Here is a 13,946-nt window from a genome sequence, read left to right as displayed (position 1 = left end):
CGGTGAACTGTTACCTCTTGATCTTGAATTAGAAAGAACTATTAGAAGACGTAGAAGAGGTAGAAATAATCGTAACCGTACCATGGGGGATAATCCACCTCCGCGGGAGGCCACGGTTAATATTGTCGATGATAAAAATAGAGGCATACGGGACTAAGCAACTCCCGAATTCGGTCAGTTGGCCGTGGGAATAGGTAGGCCCGAAATGATAGCCCCAGCTTTTGAACCAAAACCGGTAATGTTCCAAATGATTTCCGCAATGGGTCAGTTTGGGGGATTATCGTCAGAAAATCCGCACTCTCAATTAAAATCTTTTATTGAAATGACAGATCATTTTAAAATTCCCGGAGTCACACAAGAAGCCTTACGCTTAACGTTTTTCCTTTACACATTGAAGGATAGAGCTAGAGCATGGATAAATTCTCAACCACCAAACTCGATCCTAACTTGGAATGATTTGGCGGAAAATTTTCTAAAAAAGTACTTTCCTTCGACGAGGAATGTAAAAAATGAAATTATGACGTTTCGACAAGAAGAAAATGAAGCGGTTTCGGATGCATGGGAGAGATTTAAGGACCTTCTACGGAAATGTCCTCACCACGGAATCCCTCATTGCATTCAATTGAAGACATTTTATAATGGTCTCTCTAGTTTCGCTAAAATTATTCTTGACGCAACGGCCGGTGGAGCGTTCACAGCTAAGACTTACAACGAAGGACATGACATTTTGGAACGTATTTCTAATAATAATACCGAATGATCAAATCCTCATGCTGTTGTTTCTAAGTCTGCTTCTGGCATCCACGAAATTGATGCCATCTCTGCTTTAAATTCTCAAATTGTAGCTTTAACTAATTTGGTTAAAAACAATTTACGTYTGAATGGAGAGAATAATCAAGTTCAATCCATAATGKCCAACCCACCTATGACTGAATCTTGTGTCTTTTGCGGTGAGGGCCATTCTTATGAATATTGCCCCAGAAATCCCGTTTCGGTGAATTATGTTGGAGTCATGCTAAAAATAGCCCATTTTCTCCAACATACAATTCAAATTGGAGGAATCACTCCAATTTTTCTTGGACCGGAAATCATGGACTTCAACCGCCCGGGGTTACTCTAGTCCAAAATCGACCACAAAATCCCCCGTGATATGGGCAAGGTGCTTCGCACAATTACCAAAATGGATAATCCTCACACTCACATATGCCTAGGCAAAATGCATCGGACGGTAATGGTTCACTCGAATCATTATTTAAAGGTTTTATAAACCAAACCAATGCGACGTTAAGGAGTTTCAAAACCCAACTCGGCCAATTTGTCGTCGATCTCAAGGGTAGACCTTTAGGAATTTTGCCTAGTGACANTATTTTACATCTCGAAACTCGTGCAAGAAGTTCATGAAAAATCTCTAAATCTCAATCATCCTTTCTCTGTGGGAACGATCTCGGTACTTTGTACCACTTTATTACTTGCAAGCGATCATAGTGTCGGCGTGCACTTGCACCGTCATTGTGCGGATATTCTGCCCCTAGGAAAACACGAACGATCCCTTCTTGTCAAGTTTTTGGCGCCGCTGCCGGGGAAAGGTAACGTGATTTTTATCCTGAGATATTGATTTTTCATTTGAGCCTTGTTCTTTTGTTTCACTCGTACTTCCTGTGTTGTATGCCAAGGCTACAATACGGTGATCTTTTACCTCTTGATCTTGAACTAGAAAGAACCATTAGGAGACATAAAAGAGGTAGAAATAATCGTAACAAAACGATGGGGGATAATCCACCTCCACGGGAGGCCACGGTTAATATTGCCGATGATAAAAATGGAGGCATACGGGACTACGCAACTCCCGAATACGGTCAGTTGGCCGCGGGAATTGTTAGGCCCGAAATGACAGCCACAGCTTTTGAACCAAAACCCGTAATGTTCCAAATGATTTCCGCAATGGGTAAGTTTGGGGGATTATCGTCGGAAGATCTGCACTCTCATTTAAAATCTTTTATTGAAATGACGGATCATTTTAAAATTCCTGGAGTTACACCAGAAGCCTTACGCTTAACGCTTTTCCTTTACACATTGAAGGATAGAGCTAGAGCATGGCTAAATTCTCAACCACCAAACTCGATCCTAACTTTGAATGATTTGGTGGCAAATTTTCTGAAAAAATACTTTCCTCCGACGAGGAATATAAAAATTAGAAATGAAATTATGACGTTTCGACAAGAAGAAGATGAAGCGGTTTCGGATGCATGGGAGAGATTTAAGGACCTTCTACAGAAATGTCTTCATCACGGAATCCCTCATTGCATTCAATTAGAGACATTTTATAATGGCCTCTCCAGTTCCGCTAAAATTATTCTTGACGCAACAGCCGGTGGTGCGTTCACAGCTAAGACTTACAACGAAGGATATGACATTCTGGAACGAATTTCAAATAATAATACGGAATGGTCAAATCCTCGTGCTGTTGTTTCTATGTCTGCTTCAGGTATCCATGAAATTGATGTCATCTCTGCTTTAAATGCTCAAATTGTAGCTTTAACTAATTTGGTTAAAAACAATTTACGTTTGAATGAAGAGAATAATCAAGTTCAATCCATTATGTCCAACCCACCTATGTCTGAATCTTGTGTCTTATGCGGTGAGGGCCATTCTTATGAGAATTGCCCTGGAAATCCCGTCTCGGTGAATTATGTTGGGAGTCATGCTAGAAAAAGCCCTTTCTCTCCCACATTTAATTCAACTTGGAGAAATCACCCCAATTTTTTTTGGGCCGGAAATCCTGGACTTCAACCCCCCGGAGTTACTCAAGTCCAAAATCGGCCACAAAATCCCCCGGGATATGGGCAAGGTGCTTCGCACAATTACCAAAATGGACAATCCTCACACTCATACATGCCTAGGCAAAATGCAGCGGACGGTAATGGTTCACTCGAATCATTACTTAAAGGTTTTATAAACCAAACCAATGCAACGTTAAGGAGTTTCGAAACCAACTCGACCAATTTGCCGCCGATCTCAAGGGTCGACCTTTAGGAACTTTGCCTAGAGACACGGAAACCCCTAAGGGTAAAGAACATATCAAAGCCGTGATAGTGTTGAGTGAGGAGAGTTCAAAAGTCAAAGATGATATATGTGAAACCATCGAAGAACCGACACATCAAAACGAGGTTTCACATGCTTTTGATATGTCAAATTTTCCAATTTTGAGTCCTTCCACGGAAGAAACTCAAAAATCTGTCTCTATCTAGAAAAGAGTCCCTGTTTCAACTTCCAGTAATGTGCAGCTCTCTGTTGAAAAACCCGACAGTGGGAAGATTTTGCCCACTGTCCAACCAAACAGATCCGTTCAAACAGCTCTAGATTTGTAGAATTTACCTTTTCCAGAAAGAATGAAAAGCAAAAATGTGGATGAGCAGTTTAAGAAGTTTTTGGACATCTTTAAACAACTCCACATTAACATACCTTTGGTAGAAGCTCTCGAGCAAATGCCAAGTTATGTTAAATTTTTAAAAGACATTTTGCATAAAAAGAGGAGGTTGAACGAATTTGAAACGGTTGCTTTGACCAAAGAATGTAGTGCGCTCCTTACTTGTAAAATTCCTCCCAAATTAAAAGACTCGGGAAGTTTTACCATCCCGTGTTCGATAGGAGGAAAAGAAGTAGGCCACGCCTATGTGATTTGGGGGCAAGCATTAATCTTATGCCATTGTCAGTTTTTAACAAGCTAGGAATAGGTGAAGTCCATCCAACGACTGTGACTTTACAATTGGCCGATAGATCTATTGCGTATCCTAAAGGTAAAATTGAGGATATTTTGGTCCAAGTCGATAAATTTATTTTTTCGGCCGATTTTCTAGTTTTGGACTATGAAGCTGACAGGAATGTCCCCATCATCTTAGGACGACCTTTTCTTGCAACCGGGAGAACCTTTATTGATGTTCAAAAAGGGGAGTTGACCATGAGAGTTAGTGATTAAGAAGTGAAATTTAATGTGTTTAATTCTCTTAAGTTTCATGGAGAGGTAGGAGATTTTTCAGTCATATCTGCTTTAGGTATAGATCTAGAAATAAGTTTGATTGACGTTACCTACAAAAACAACATTGGAGAAAATCTTGAGGATACTTTGGAAGAAAATGATGAGTTGGAAGATAGGGAAGATTTGGAAGATTTAGTGGCATTCGAGCAACTTGACTTTAAGGATAGAATTGTCCAACCACCATCCATAGAAAAAGCCCCCGATTTGGAGTTAAAACCATTACCTAGTCATCTTAAGTATGTTTATCTTATGGAGGAGGAAAAATTACCCGTAATTATYTCTTCGAAATTAAGTWATGAGCAAGAAYTGAGGTTGATAGAGGTATTAAAAGCTCACAAAAAAGCCATAGGTTGGACCATCGCAGATATTAGAGGAATTAGTCCCTCCCTTTGCCAACATAAGATTATCTTGAAAGAAAATAGAGTTGGCAAAGTGCAACCGCAAAGGAGACTAAATCCYATTATGAAAGAAGTTGTGAAAAAAGAAATCTTGAAGTGGTTAGACGCGGGTATTATATACCCCATTTCCAGTAGCAGATGGGTGAGTCCGGTGCAATGTGTACCGAAGAAAGGTGGAACTACGGTTATCACCAACGAAAAAAACGAGCTCATCCCTACTAGGACCGTCATCGGATGGCGGATTTGTATGGACTATAGGCAATTGAATCTAGCAACCAAAAAGGACCATTTTCCTTTGCCCTTTATTGACCAAATGCTAGATCGATTGGCCGAAAAAGAATATTATTGCTTTTTGGAGGGTTACTCGGGTTACAACCAAATTCACCTAGCACCCGAAGACCAAGAGAAAACAACTTTCACTTGTCCTTTCGTAACTTTTGCTTTTAGGCGTATGCCATTTGGTCTTTGTAACGCACCGGCGACCTTTCAACGGTGCATGATGTCAATTTTTCGGACATGATTGAGGATACTATGGAAGTGTTTATGGATGACTTTTCCGTAATTGGTACATCTTTTGAAAATTGTCTTGCCAATTTAAAGAAAAGTTTGGAAATATGTGAAACTCATGATTTAATTTTAAATTGGGAGAAATGTCATTTTATGGTACGAGAAGGAATTGTTTTGGGTCACATGATTTCTAAGAATGGTTTGGAGGTCGATAAAGCAAAAATCAAGGTAATATTGCAATTGCCCGAACCATCTTCGGTCAAGGGCATTCGAAGTTTTTTGGGACATGCGCGTTTTTACCGTATATTTATTAAGGATTTTTCTAAAATTGCAAAACCCTTATGTAATTTGTTGCATGTCGATCAAACTTTCAAATTTACCTCCGATTGTAAAAAAGATTTTGAAACTATTAAAAAAGCTCTTGTCTCGGCACCTATTGTTATTACCCCAGAATGGACCATGCCTTTTGAGGTTATGTGTAACGCAAACGACTGGGCCGTAGGTGCCGTTTTGGGACAAAAGCGAAACAAGATTTTCACCCCATCTACTATGCAAGTAAAACCTTGGTGGAGGCCCAGTTAAATTATACCACCACTGAAAAAGAATTACTTGCGGTAGTATTTGCATTCGATCGTTTCCGATCCTACTTAATTGGCACCAAAGTTACCGTTCATACGGACCACTCTGCCACCAAATATCTCTTTAGAAAAACCGACGTTAAGCCGAGGCTTATCAGATGGGTTCTTCTTTTACAAGAATTCGATCTAGAGATAGTTGATCACAAGGGATGCGACAATCAAGTAGCCGATCATTTATCAAGGATCAAAGGCAAAGTGTCAAGCGGGGGAAACCATGTGATAAAAGAAACTTTTCCTGACGAGTACATTTTGGCAATACAAGAAAATCAACCAAATGAACTTCCATGGTATGCCGATATTGCCAACTACCTTGCTTGTGGGCTTAGGCCACATCATCTTAGCGGTCAACGATGATAAGACAGTAATCGATTTTTTACATAAAATTATTTTTGTCCGTTTTGGAACTCCTCGAGCTTTGATAAGCGATGAAGGGACGTATTTTATGAATCGAATGCTAGCTACCGTTCTTACCAAATACAGCATCCAACATCGAGTTGCTACGACATACCATCCCCAAACGAATGGTCTTGCCAAACTTTCGAACCGAGAAATCAAAAATATTTTAGAAAAAGTTGTAAGACTGGATCGTAAGGATTGGTCGCTTAAGTTGGATGATGCATTATGGGCATACTGCACCACATTCAAAACCCCTTTGGGAATGTCGCCGTACCAGTTAGTTTTTGGAAAAACATGTCACCTCCCGCTCGAATTGGAATATAAAGCTTTTTGGGCGATAAAAGAATTTAATTTGGACGCAAATTCGGCGGGAGCAAAAAGAAAACTCCAACTTAATCAGTTGGAAGAATGGAGATTTCATGCTTACGAGAATGCTAAACTCTACAAGGAAAAAACAAAATTTTGGCATGATCGTAGGATAAATCGCCGAATTTTCGAAAGTGGTAAAAAAGTTCTTCTTTTTAATTCTTGACTAAAGTTTTTTCCCGAAAAACTTAAGTCGAGATGGTCTGGACCATTCACCATTGTAAATGTGGGAAAATTCGGAACTGTGGATCTTTTGAATCCACAAGATAATAGCATTTTCAAAGTTAACGGGCATCGGATAAAGCATTTTCTCCCGGAGGGAATAATCGGTCCAACCCAATGATTTTTGAAAAGGATTTTCAAAGGTTTGTAAATATTTTATTTTGAAAGCAAGAATGGAGAAAAAGAAAAAAAATAATAAAGGAAAAATCTGGTGTTTTTGAGTAGACAGTGGGAAGTTTGTGCCCACTGTCTGGATAATCCGAATTTTAAAAGAGAGGAGCCAACATCAATTTTTTTTTTGTGAACAAATGTATACTCTTTTCATGATAATGGGAAATTGGCTGGAAATGAAGTGTTTAAGGAAATGACACATGATGTCATCTTGAGGTAAACATGAGAGATTATGAAAAGAGGGTTTTTTGGAATCATTGGCTAAGTACATTGTATATGATTAGCTCTTGATATGTGGGTTTTCTTTGGAAAAATATTTGGAAAAAGAAAAATTGATGGGAAGAGGGTAAAAAGAAATTTTTACATATTTTTTTTAAGGGTGATGATGGAAAGCATGATTTTATTTTAAAAATAACGAATTTTTGAAGAATTTTTTAAAATAAAATTTTCAAGTGTGTATTTTCTGCTTAAGTCTTTTTGAAAATTTTGGGTATAATACTTGTATTTTGTACAAGTATTTGTCCCCTTTGAGGAGACAACATAAGCATGAAATCGTCATAGTTGGTCATCTTTTTTTAAATAAAAACAAAAATAACTTATCATCATTATCTCTCAAATCACCTTTTTCATTTTCCTTCCCAAGATTTTAAACCAAAAAAACCCACTTATTTTTCCCTCATTTCTTCCTTTGCCTACCTTCATCTTTGCCCTTCCAAGAAACCGCCAGCCAAAATCTCTTCTCCATGGCAAGACCGAAGCAACCGGTGAGAAACCACCCATCCCGGCGTTCACTTCCCCGGCGAAAGACTGCCGCCGCTTCCGCCACTGCTACGCCACCAACGACCGCGCCTGTTGCAACCTCGCCGGCCGAACCATCTTCATCGGCGACAGGAGGATCCTCAACCGCCAGTGCCATCGCCGCGAGCACCATTACCGCCTTCCACGACCCTACTCTGGCGACTGTAAGTCCTCCTCTTCCTCCATCTTCATCCACACAACACTCAACCCCAACCACTACCGTACTCTCTATTGATGATGATGGTATGACTATCCTTACGAGGGTGGCTCTATCATCACATTTGGGCGAATCATCCTCAACCCCAAAACCATTTTACATTTCATTGAGTATCCCATTTGCCCCTCCCACGATTGCACCCTCAAGACCCATTTCCACTCCCATCCCAAGTGATGAGGAACCAACCCTAGCCCCTTCACCCATGGCTTCCCCAAATCACTCATGGTTGGATTTGAACCAAATGGGGGAGGGTGAGGATGAAGGTTTGGACGATATCACGTTTGATTTTGAAGGTATACCGGAGGGAGGACAAACCGAAACTTACCCATTTGAGACACCGTCAACTTTTGGTGCCGATAAAAAGCCCGATAAAACCTGCGTCACAGTCCCTACTGTTGAAAGGAGGCAAACTCGTTCGTCGAGTCAAGCTTCGGGTGGGCCGAAGACTAGGTCCCAACAATGGCGGTAAAAGGGTAAAGCAAAGGTGACGGAGGCTCTCGATGATGATTATGAGCCGGAAGAGGAAGAAACTCCAGTCCTAACACCGCGTAGGCGACGGATTGTTTCGCGCTCTAGAGGTACATCTTCATCTTTTGATGATCGGTTGGAGTTAATACGCCATAATCGATTTTTGTGTGAACGGGCTTTTGACCAAAAGATTAGTGAAAAACTCATGTGCGTAAAGGATCATTTACTTGCACATCATTGGGAAAACATGATAGCCATCCTATGCAAAGTGAACGAGACGTTAGTGAAAGAATTTTTCTCGACGATCGGCACTTCCAAAAATGACATCATCGTCATTCGAGGAACGCGCGTAAATTGTACGGCACCAAAGTTAAACCTGGTGCTTGGTCTCACTGCTCCTTTTGTTTGTTCATACCGACAATTTATTGATGGTGGGTTTGATGTGCCGGAAGATGATATTGCACGAGCACTTCTTTTACCAGATACGGTTGGTCGCAAGACAACCGTCAGAAGATTTTGATGTCCAGGCATTTAACGTTAGAGGCAGCCCTATGGTTTCAGTTTGTGTGTCACAATATCATGCCTTCCATGCATGATCATACATTGTCTCAGGCGAAGTGTATTTTGGTTTATTGCATCCTAAAGGAACTCCCGATCGACGTGGGCGCACTCGCTTACTCTACACTACTAACATCAACTGTGCGAGCTAGTTCGCGTTTGATTTTTCCAGGTTTGATCACGAAGTTCTTGACAGCCGCGAAGGTACCTGTTTCGGAGCATGATATCATTACCTTCAACAACTCCTCGCTCGATCAAGGTACGGTTAACCGCATGCACAAACCGGACCAAGAAAATGCCGACTTAGCCGACGATGCTACGGGCCCGCAACTGTCACTGGGACCTGCTGCCAACAGTCCTCGAAGGCCCGAAGACCCTTCTGTTCCAGCCTCCTCAGCAACCGTAACTACCCCTCCGACCAAAACCGACATCCTGCCAATACCACCTACGGCCACGGGGTATGGTTCGGAGGTTTGGTTGTCATTCATGGCAAGTCAATGGGAGGAATGTAATCAGAAAATGGGAACGATGATGGATGCGTTAGCAAAGATTGCCGAGAGAATCACGCATGTGGAAGATCGAGTTGCCGGACTAACCAAGTGTTCGGAGAAATTCTGGATGTATACTCGAGATCGGAATCGGGTCGTGAACAAATTTTTATCGCACAAGATTGTGATGCTAGCTTCGGAGATACCACACTTTCCCGGAGGCCTTTGCCCTCCCCAAGTTCGGCTACCGAAGATCAGACGGAGTACCACCTCGGATGCCACGGGTGAGGCATCCGCCAATCGGGACGATACGGGTAAAAGGGATTGATCGTCTTCCTTTGTGTTTCATTATGATCTTTTTAAACTCAAAAACAATAATTTTTTTGGATTGGGTGTTTAACTTTATCCGACCGCCTTCTTTTGTGTTCATATATGGCGGTCGTTGATTGATTAGGTCTTTTGATACTTGCTACTCTAACTTACTTTTGTTCTTTTGGGCGTTGACAATTTATTGGTATATCGTTGGCTTATTCTTCATTTTTTAGGTGCAATTTCTTTGATGAGATTTTTGGGTTGCAAAATTAAAATAACGTGGGCCATCTTTCTTTTTGGCCAAAACACTTTCCATTGCTACCAAAACCAAACACTTTAAACCCATTTGTACAATGCGGACATTGTTCAGTTTAAGTTTGGGGGAGGTTGTATGCCAAAGTGTTGAGAAAAAATTCGTGAAGCACCAAATGTCTTCAGAAAATTGGAAGACACAAAAATATAGAAAAAATAAAGCAAAATGGTTTAACCCAATGACAAAAAGTGAATATCACTTCTTGGGTTTTCTTGAAGGTGTCAAAGACACAACAAAAAGAGCCAAAAAATGCAAAATCATTCAAAGCAATTGTTGTCATTCTAAGACATGTTTGGGGAAACTATTTTTTTAGCCAAAAACACTAACGCGATAAAAGTCCCATCGATTAATTTTTGCACCTTGAAGATCAAAGAAGGGAAGTTGCACAACATTCAAAGCCCGACGATATTTCAACGCCCATCCGTAAGTTATGATTTCTTGTTCCTCTTTGTTCATATTCTGTTTATTTTGGTTACTTGAGGACAAGTAATATCTTAAGTTTGGGGGTGTGATAACTCTTATTTTTAAGAGTTATTTCCTATTTATTTCCTCCCTTTTTGCTATTATTAAATACCCAATTTTCTTGTTTTTGTCTTTTATTCCAAAAAGTTTTAAAAAGATGTTGAAACACAAAGGAAGAGGTATTATTCCAAAAATCTGTATTTTTTTGACAGCTCTGCCCACTGTGGCACCACTGTGGAAAGTGTTCCAGCCTTGCTAAAGCTTCTTGGGAAACGTGCAACCTAAAGATTCCTCCAGATATTTTTCCTCCAGCTGTTATGAGCTGTCTTCCTTATTGTATTTTATTTTCTTTTGTATTTTCTTTAACCTAGTACTAATTACCCTTGGGTAATGATTGGGTGTCCTTCACCCCTTTGCCTCTCCCCTATATAAAGGAGCTTGGGAGAACCATTTTGAAGTGTGCAAAGGTGTGCCAACTAGTGCCAAGAACCATTTTGGGAGGTGGAGACGCGAATTACGTGGAGACGCGAATTTTGCATGCATCTAGCTAGGGGTTAAGCAATATGTATTTCCATCACAAAGAGATTTGGGTGAAATTTTTATTCCTTTTACTTTTTAGCTGGATCGGCAAGTCTCGAAGTGATAAACGTAAAAACCTTATGGACTTTTATAAGGCCCGGTTATAAAAGTTCGCTTTCGAGAGGTTGGAACTTTTATAAACAACTCGTAAAAGTCTAACCATTTTATTATGAATTTTATCTTAAGCAACACTTGCACCCATGCCCATCACTTAATATTAGAAGTTTATTTCGTTAATTAGCTAGTCGGTCCTATTTCAATCTTTTTATAAACAAAAATCCAAAGTTATTTTACATCTCGAAACTCGTGCAAGAAGTTAATGAAAAATCTCTAAATCTCAATCATCCTTTCTCTGTGGGAACGATCTCGGTACTTTGTACCCGTTTATTATTTGCAAGCGATCATAGAGTCGGCGTGCACTTGCACCGTCATTGTGGGGATATCCCTTCCTGTCAAAGCCAACCAGAGCCCCTCTGGTTTGTTTTATAGAAATTTTTAAGTATTGAGACTCTTTTGAAATATCATTTTAAAAACTATAAATATAGCACTAAGCTTGTTTATAAAAGATATAAAGCTTATTTTCAAACTAATAATTTATAAAATATTTTGCATCATTTTTAAATCAATATCCAGAATCCTCTGGTTCTATCATGAGGGTCAATCAGATCCCCTCTGGTTCCTTGCAACATATAACTAGAGCTCATCTATTTCCTCATAATCAATGCTTTTATCGAAAGCATATTACTCACAACCAACGGTCATGAACCATGTTTGCTCCAATCCCATAACATAATTATTACCATTTCTACTAAAGACAACATTTCCAAATTCTCAAATCACCAAGAAATGAGAACTTAAATCTGTTGTAACTTTTATAGATATCATAATAAGAGTTAGGCCACGCAGATAATGACCAACCTTATATCCTCCCAATAATCCCCTTTTTATGATGTTCCACCCTTATATCCTCCCATTAATTCATATGAAGTAGTTCATCCAAAGATAGACCTCAGTCATATATGTTAGAGTGAACCTGTTCATAATTCCCAAATCAAATCATGGTTTCAACATAGGTTTATACTCAAACCTTTTTGTACATTAAGAACAATCTGTTCCTCCAAAATAGTTTCAAACACTGTTTTTCTGACAAAATCTCATACAAGCTGGTATAAACCCAGTTACTGTTTGAATCCTCCAAAAACAGTTTCAAACCTTCAAACTCACAATCTTTATGTTTAAAACATCTAGAAAACAACTTTTCACCAAGATCTTTCTATACCCAAATCATTAAAACTTAACAATTCACTATTCATAAATATAGAAGTTTTGGGTAATAGACTCACAGTTATAATCAAAGAACAATTTAAAACTCACAATTTATATGAGCAATGTAAACCTCACCTTTGTTTTAAACAGTTCTGCAGAAACAGACCAAACAACAAGTTCTTTTTGCTAAACAAAATCTTCTCACGCCTTTGAAATATCAGGTTCTTTTCAAAAATCGCACACAAGTTCTTTTTAAAATGATAGAGATAAGGATAGCTTTATCTTTATCTTTCTTTTTATATCCCACTTAGGCGGTGGAAGGATTTTATTTATAAAATATTAACTAGGCGGTGGCACTATTATTATAATAAAATCAATGCTTAAGGGCGAAGATACCTTATTCCAAATAAAATACCCCATGCATGTGTAGTAGTACCACATATAGAATATTCATAAATATATATATATATATATATATCATTTTATGCATTTTATCACATATGTATACTATTCAAGAAATTAATCAATTAATATGCATGCCATTTTGTAATTTACCACATAATCACTTATAATTTACCTTGACCCAGATTGTCTGAAACCAGGTTATAACAGAGAAGAATCGTGTGTCCGCAGTATGGAAATACTTGTTTTCCCATGTCATTCACTTTTGGTTTGTTTGCGCCAATGCTTGCCATCCTTCATGGCATAGGTACGTCCTCTACCCTTCCTCTTATCTCCCAAAGGTGGTCAAGACCAAGGCAAACCCCCCTCAATCCATACCAATCACCACCACCATATCTTCTAAGAGTACCTCTTATCAAGACAATATTGGTTCTTCATTGAGGGCCAAGGAAGCCAAAAAGGGGCTAACCAAGTCACTGGCTGTTACCTTCCAACAAGTTTCAGTCATTGAAAAAAGTCTTATCCTTGAGGAGCTCTTTTCCTTTACCCCCGCCAAGATGTTTAGTGATCTCCTTAGACACTGTCGTAGAAGTACCTCCTCTCCCAACTGCCTCAGTGATCCAAATCACTGAAGGTGTAAATATCAGTATTGCCACTACAGAACTTGCACTCCCACCTTTCTCAGCCATTCTCTCCTCTCCTCCACCCTTGGTCTGAACACATGTTGTTGATTCTTCAATGATTGTCCTCACTGGTGATGAAGTGTTGGAAACCAGATTTGTCTTAATTAATTAAAAAACACAATAAAATCAGAGTATGAGTAAAATAGTAACTGTGTAATTGAAAAGGTCTAACAAAATATTCAAGATGAAAGTAGGAATGTAAAACAGACTTGAATAAGTCGGAAGCTTTTATTAGATGACAAGTAGTAACAATAACAATAGCAATCTAATTATATTCTCACAAGAATTCTCTATTCTAGAGCGTAGGCTAATTTGGCACATTCAAGTAACTTGTAACCTGAGGAGGATGCATCCTTTTATATGATTAAGCTAAAACAAAATCTCTTAGAATCTTGGCTTGGAACTTGTTGATCCCATATCTCTCAATAACACTAATAATCTAGTTATGAATAACCAAATGATAGTGATTTAATGAAGAAAGTTATGAAGTCTCAAGAATAAAATAAGAAAGTTTAAGAACAATTTTGAGCTTCAAATGTTTTACTTTATAGATTCATAAATGTAAAACAAAGAGTAAAAGCCTTATTTTTACAATAGACCTAATCATCTATTTATACTAAACGACTATTAAGAAGATAACTATCTAATGCTACTTTCTAGCAAATC

General features: G+C 39.0%; 2 non-coding genes across 2 annotated transcripts; both read right to left on the bottom strand.

The window, feature by feature from the left end:
• Positions 1-499: 499 nt before the first annotated feature.
• On the bottom strand, positions 500-606 carry LOC112502901. Its single transcript, XR_003067788.1, has one exon. It is a non-coding gene; the product is annotated as a small nucleolar RNA R71 (small nucleolar RNA).
• A 1,581-nt stretch (positions 607-2,187) lies between these two features.
• On the bottom strand, positions 2,188-2,294 carry LOC112502900. The gene has a single exon (XR_003067787.1). It is a non-coding gene; the product is annotated as a small nucleolar RNA R71 (small nucleolar RNA).
• Between the last annotated feature and the right edge of the window lie 11,652 nt (positions 2,295-13,946).

The sequence above is a fragment of the Cynara cardunculus genome, unplaced genomic scaffold, assembly GCF_001531365.2.
Source record: "Cynara cardunculus var. scolymus isolate 2C unplaced genomic scaffold, CcrdV1 Un_Scaffold_2143, whole genome shotgun sequence".
Taxonomy (NCBI): domain Eukaryota; kingdom Viridiplantae; phylum Streptophyta; class Magnoliopsida; order Asterales; family Asteraceae; genus Cynara; species Cynara cardunculus.
This window is presented reverse-complemented; position numbering and strand designations above follow the sequence as displayed.